This window comes from Crocuta crocuta, unplaced genomic scaffold, assembly GCF_008692635.1.
Source record: "Crocuta crocuta isolate KB4526 unplaced genomic scaffold, BGI_CrCroc_1.0 scaffold154, whole genome shotgun sequence".
NCBI lineage: Eukaryota > Metazoa > Chordata > Mammalia > Carnivora > Hyaenidae > Crocuta > Crocuta crocuta.
This window is the reverse complement of record NW_027530545.1, coordinates 4,435,148-4,442,205: the sequence shown is the minus strand read 5'-3', so window position 1 is coordinate 4,442,205 and position 7,058 is coordinate 4,435,148.

The following is a 7,058-nucleotide window of genomic DNA, read 5'->3' as shown; positions in this document are numbered from 1 at the left end:
ACATACATGCAGTTATTTGTGTCTGTCTCCTTTCTCAAGGACTGCATTCGTTATTTATCCAGAGAATTCTATATCTCTAAGAACGCTACTATCTCAAGTTTACTTCTTGCCAGTAAACTCAAAATCTTGATACAAACCAACTAAAAATCCAAATACGTTTAGAATTCAAAATCTTCTTTACGTAAATATCCTTCGGGAAGTTACAGATTATTTTAGAGAATTAAAAAGTGTCTAGCACTGAAGAGAAATTATGCATGCAGTCTATAATCATGCAAGAGACTTCAAACATGTGACCTTAAAATTTAATTAAAAAATTACAAATAAGAGGATTTAATTTGTCTCATAGATCACTCCCATCATCTAAAAAAGAGTCTAAATTTCAGTTACACAAAACTACAAGAGTAGAACAGATTTTCACAGCTGAGCCCAGACCTTCAAAAAGACATCATATCACACATAAAATGAGAGCATGTTTGTAAATATCTTTACATATGATATGACATATAATATGACTTGTTTTTATGATCAACATAAATACTAAGCATAGGAAAAAATACACAAAAAAATTCACAACATCAGAGAATATTAGGAGGGTTGCTTTGCATATAACTTCTAGACTAATTGTCTTACCTGTCACTTTCATCGTGTAATCAGAATTTAAATATACAAACAGCATGATAAATCTCTCCTCTCATTTGGCCTCAACCCCACCAACAACGAGGCGCAAAACTATTTAAAAAGAATAAGACCTTTCAGCACCTTCTAGAGAACAGTGGAACTAAGCAGGACACAGTACAATTGTTTGAATGGCAAGGTAGCTCAATGTTCTAGAATTCAAACAACTGATCTCACTGACCCCCATTCCATGTTGTAATATACTATAGTTACATGTCAAGACATGGGCAAAAGAAAATGGTGATCTGTTGTTGGGTCCATTGTTGCTGAGCTGTGATATAACATCCTAAGAAGGATCACTGAGTCTAGAATTGAAAGTTTTCATGCTCCTTTACTTAACTCACATCTATTTCCTGAACCAGGCTTACTGAAATGATTAAATAAGATGCCACACATAAAATACTTAGCCCAGTGCTTGGTACAGAGCAAGTGTTTAATAAATAATAGCAAACTTAGGGATGACAATAATTATTGGCATGAAGGCAGAAGACTGGGCCGGGGCTTTGAATAAACTAGACTTTCCCCAACAACCAACCTCTAGGAAGAATGACCTAAGTACAGACAGAAACTTCCATGATGACCAATGGTCCCTCAGCCCAACTGAGCTCTTTCCTAAACTAAATGGCTGCACTAAATACTATGATAGTTGTACCACTACTGTATTAGAACGTGAGAGCTGGTCCAAGAGAAACTTCCAACTCAATATTCAAAGGTTGCAGGAACTATGGGCCTACCTTCTAATCTCTTTGACATTCACCATTACCCAATGTGTGTGATAAACACAAAGATGCATGATCCAGATTTCCCAACAGGAAGAACTTCCTCCTGAGATCAGCATACAGCCTCCAAGTGTTGGCTCTTGCACAGTGTGCCTCAGCGGCAGAAAGCTACTTCACTATAAGCACTGTCTATTCAGTGAATGAAAAAGGTGGGTGTATAAAACCTTGACCATTCTGGCACAACATACGATAACTTTGATAACAGCTGGACTTGAATTAGCCAAGATTTCATCAGACGTGCATCAAAGCCTAATGTTTTTCTTTGCCCAGTCTTGCTTCCTTTCTCCGGTGTTAATCCCTAAAATCTCTGCATCGCAATCTGACTTTCAGTGTCTGAGTCCAAAGAACCCAACCTGAGACAGTTAAAATGCTATGATAAGCCAAATAATAGTTCCCCAGAGATGTCCATATTCCAGTCCTGAGAACATGTGAATGTGTTACCTTACACAGCAAAAAGGACTTTGCAGATGTGATTAAGTTAAGGGTTTGAGGTAGAGAGATTATCCTGGATTGTACAGGAGGGACCAATGTGATCATAAGATCCTTATAAGTGAAAGAAGAGGGGAGTCAGTCACAGAAGGAGATGTGATAGTGGAAACTGAGATTAGAGAAACATCGTTGCTGGAACAGAGTTAAAAACTAAGGTATATGGAAAGCCTTTAGAAGCTGGAAAAATAAGGAATATAGTCTCTCCTATAGCACAGAAGAAATGCAGCCCCACCAATCCTTGATTTTAGCCTCATGAGATATATTTTACACTCACTGCCAGAAATGTAAAATAATAAGCATTGTTCTAGGATAGTTTGTTCTAGTTTTGAGAAGAATGCTGGTGCAATTTTGATGGGATTGCTTTGAATGTGTAGATTGCTTTGGGTATTAATGACATTTTAACTATATTCTTCCAATTCATGAGCATGGTATGTTTTTCCATTTCTTTGTGCCTTCTTCAATTTCCTTCATAAGTTTTCTATAGTTTTCATCATACAGATCTCTTATATTTTTGGTTAGGTTTATTCCTAGGTATTTTATGGTTTTTTTTGTGCAATTGTTTTTTTTGTTGTTGTTTTGTTTGTTTTTAATTTATTTCTGAGAGACAGAGAGAGAAAGAGACAGCATGAGCAAGGGAGGGTCAGAGAGAGAGTAAGACACAGAATCCAAAACAGGCTGCAGGCTCTGAGCTGTCAGCACAGAGCCCGACGCGGGGCTCAAACCCACAAACTGTGAGATCATGACCTGAGCCGAAGTCGGACGCCCNTTTTTTTTTAATTTAAAAAAATAAGTATTGTTTTAACAGCAAACACAGTGTTAGGCAATTTGTTACAATAGGAAATGAACGCAAATTTTGGTGCCTGCAAGTCAGATACAGCTGTTAAAAAAAAAAAAAAGAAAAGTGGAAGTGGCTTTGGAATTGGGCAATGGAGAAAGGTTGGAAGACCTGCGAGGAGCATGATAGAAAAGCCTGGATTGCCCACAGACCATTTATAGAAATATAAATGTTAGTGATTCCATGAGTGAAGACTCAGAAGGACAGCCAAGTACAGAAAACATATATATATAGTCTCAGAGAATACCTACATTGTCACCGAGAAACCATTGGTAGAAATACGCACATTAAAAGTGCTAATGAGAGCTCAGGCGGAAATTAGGAAATTTCATGTCATTGAAACTGTACGGTGACAAAAAGTGTACGTGAATCATATCCTGCAGGTATGTAGAAAGCAAATTTACAAATCAAAACTTGGATATAAAGCTGATACTTCCAAGAAAAGTATTGAAAGTATAGCCTGGTTTTTTCACGCTGCTTATAGGAAAATACTAGAGGGAAGAGACAGGTTGAAGGAAGAATCATTCAGCCAAAAAGAAATTAGGATTAGATGATTTGAAAAAGTCTTAACTTATCCATATCTCAAAAGACACTAAAATTAGGAGATTCACTCTAGGAAGTCATACTCTGGAGAAAAAGCTGAGGGTGTGGATGAACAATCTTCAGAGGGATCAGAAAGTTAGAGCATTCGGTCCCAGAGAATTCTTTGTAGAGATTAGGCATGGATCCTCTCAACTATCTCAGAAGTCAGAAATTGAGGGTTGGGTTATCCAAGAAATCTCTGCAGAGAGCTTCTTATCTAATGGTGTAAATCCCCAGGACACACACAGGAGATCCACAAGATTCTTAAGAACATTAAAGCAGTAGAAACACCGCCAGCTTGGACTAAAGGGGACACAGAGACGATGAAATGAAAGTTGTTAGATTCCCAAGATTCTGCAAGCAGGAAACAGACTGATAAAACTACTCATCTGCAAACACCTGCTCTCCTTCCTGAGAAGGAAGGATGACCAAGGGCATAGTCTCCGGCCCAGAGGGTGAAGCTGCGAACCACAGAGGTTTGTTCCCAGGCCTTGAAACCTAATGTTTTCCCAGCTGGATTCTGAAGTTGCTTGGGACTGGTGACTTCTTCAATTTTTCTATTTTCTCTCCTTCTGAACTAGAATGTCTATGTCTGTTATCTTATACTATCCCACCACTGTATTGGAGAGCTGGTAACTTGTTTCTTGAGTTACACAGGTTCACATATAGAAATTAATTGTGCTTCAGAATTACCCAGAGCATCACCCACACCTGATGAGAAGTGGGATTTTTGAGATAATGAGATTTGGGGCTTTGAGTTAATGCTATAACAGGTTGATATTTTTGAGATGTTGAGATGGGGATGAATGTATGTTACATCTGGAGTAAGTAATCTTCATGAGACAAAGGACAGACTATGTTAGATAGAATAATGGACCTGAAAGATGTCTACATCCTAATCCCCAAAACTTGTGGGAAATAAATAAAATATATAAAATTCAATTAAATTAATTAATTAAATATGCTATTTTATTTTTCTCCTCTCCAGAATACCAAAGCCATAATGGAAGGTAGAAAACAAAAGAAAGGAAAAAAAGCTGAGTAAAGTAACTTTGCTTTTTCTTATAGTGCAAGAGAAAGACATGGCATTTATTTGGATTTTCTTTTTACTCTGAGCAGAAGATCTTAGCAATAAACATCTGGAAGCTTGTCCACTATAAATTGTTTGGTTTCTTTCCCCCTGTTTCACGAAGCCATGGTGATATTATACTCTTGGAATTCCTCCTTTCATCTGCTTCCTTTCCACTGACAGTTTGTAAAGGATGGGCCACACTGGGAATGAAAACTAAGCAGCTGTTTCTCAAAATACCACATGACTCTAGGTTCTATACAGCTAAGAGTGAATACCAGAGAGACTAACTGTTCTAGGTTGTAGTAGTTTCAGTTTCCTGGAGCTGCACCCAAATGCCCAAGAGGTCCTGTGAGACCTGACCTAATAGCTTGGGAAGTCCAGGGGAAGAGCTTGACAACCAGTTGGAAAAATTGCAAATATTGCAAATGGGCTTTTTTTTTTTTTTTTTTTTTGCTTACTAAAAATGGTTGCCATTTACTGATTCTATACAAAGGGCCAAACTCTCTTTGCACACTTTCTACATATATAGATATGTTTTAGATATTACTAAAGATAAGAAAAGATAACTGAGATTTAAAAGCCTTAAAAAATTAAAAAAAAAATTGTACCTGATCCCTACTTAACACAGAAGCAAAATTAAAACACTGCTCTATGGGGTGCCTGGGTGGATCAGTCAATTGAGTGTCCGACTTCAGCCCAGGTCATGATTTCATGGTTCATCAGTTCGAGTCCCACATTGAGCTCTCTGCTGTCCGTGCAGAGGCAGCTTCGGATCCTCTGTCCCTCTCACCCACTCACACTCACTCTCTCTCTCCCCCTCAAAAATGAATAAACATTTATTAAAAAAAAAAAAAAAACCACTGGTTTATTAAAGCCCAGAACCCACATTCTTGACCACCATCCATTTACCTACTGTTTCCTCAGTTCATTTTTATATGAAAAGCAAGTAATAACTTTTGAATTTAAATTATTCAACAGGATAATATTTTATTATATTATTGATTAAAATGTTTCTTCAAAATCCCTGTTAACCTCGACCCTTCTCTGCATCTAGAGTTCTGAAGGACTCTGGCATGGTTATGCCATAAGCAATCATTACAGAAGACTCACCAGATCAGACAGAGACACAGCAGGCTTCAGTAAGAGATGTTTTGGATATTAAGATTTTTTTTCCTTAAGAAGGTTACCTATGTATGTCCCTCTCTTCTGAGCATATCCCAGAGCCTAAAGATTTGCAAAGGAATTTGAAAGCAGAAGACATCCGTGTCTTTCTCCCCAAACACAGCCTAGGGAAGTGGCAAGTGTCCTAGAGAAATCCTCGAGAGCCTTCCATGACAAACATGGCATATGAGTAGAGTAGAAATGGCTAAGCAGGCAGGGTTGAAAAAGTCAGAGTGGGATAAGAAAGCCTCTGGATGTTTCCCACACTCAAAGAGAGGTTTGGTGATATGGAAGAGAGGCCTTGCAGAGGCATGTCGGGCAACATGGCTGTCATTCGCCAAACAAACAGACAGGAGAGAAGATCAAAGTTGTCCTTCTAGACTTCTAACTACAGAGATGACAACCATGGACCAGTTCTCACCTCACCACCACTACTTCATACTCACTGGCTTTCATTACTAGATTTAGACCCTGCTGTGCCAATGGGGGTGGTAAAATTGAGAATGGATGAAACTTATCATGAATTAAATTTTTGACTTAGTGCAACATGAGATTACTCTGAATTAAATGTTATTTAATTTCTGATATCTACTGGAATAGAAACTCAAAATATAAATTAAATTATGGGGAGGGAGCAGAGGGGAGGAAAACTAATTTTCCACCCACTATTCTGATTTCTTAGCTGGGACTCCTGTATTAAAAGACAGATTAACAAGAAAAAAACAAACAGAAGTTTATTAACGTGAGATCTATGGGCAAAACCAGAAAAGAATAAGTAACTCCTCAAGGTGACTTGGAATCCTCAGGATACTTAGAAGATTAAGTACCATCTTAATTGGGAAAGAAGAGGGGGCATGTAGACATTTCAGGCGAAAGTAAATTATTTTTAGGAAATATAAAGGAATCCTTAGAAAAAAAGATAAGAAGTATGATGATAGTTTGTGACAAAGTCCATCGGGTTTGGTGACAACTTCTAGTCCTCTCTTGTGCCAAGAGTGAATCTTCCCTGGCTGATAAAATTTCCAGGGAGGGGATTTATGACAATTGGATTTCTTTCGGAAAACATATCTTTAGGCAGATAGTGGAGTTCAGAGAAAAACTCTCCCTGCATTTGGTGTTTTTAGGGTACCTTCAGCTCAAAGTAATCAATATACCGTAGCAGCATATTTGGGGTAGAAAGTCCTGGACTCCAACAGTCACAGACTGGAGCAGCATAATCTGCTACCCTTTAGGGGAAAAGATGATTATTTTCTTGTATCTCTGACTTTTTAATCTAAGAAATGCACATTAACCATAAATGATCCATAACTAGACCATAAGTAGAAATTATAAGAAAATACTATCTGTGCTTTTTTTTTTCATACAAAATTCTTCCATGTGTACCCTAATAGTATTTAAAAGGAGTTTTTTAATCATCACACCTAATAAAATTAACAACAGTTCCACAATATAATATTTAGCGGCT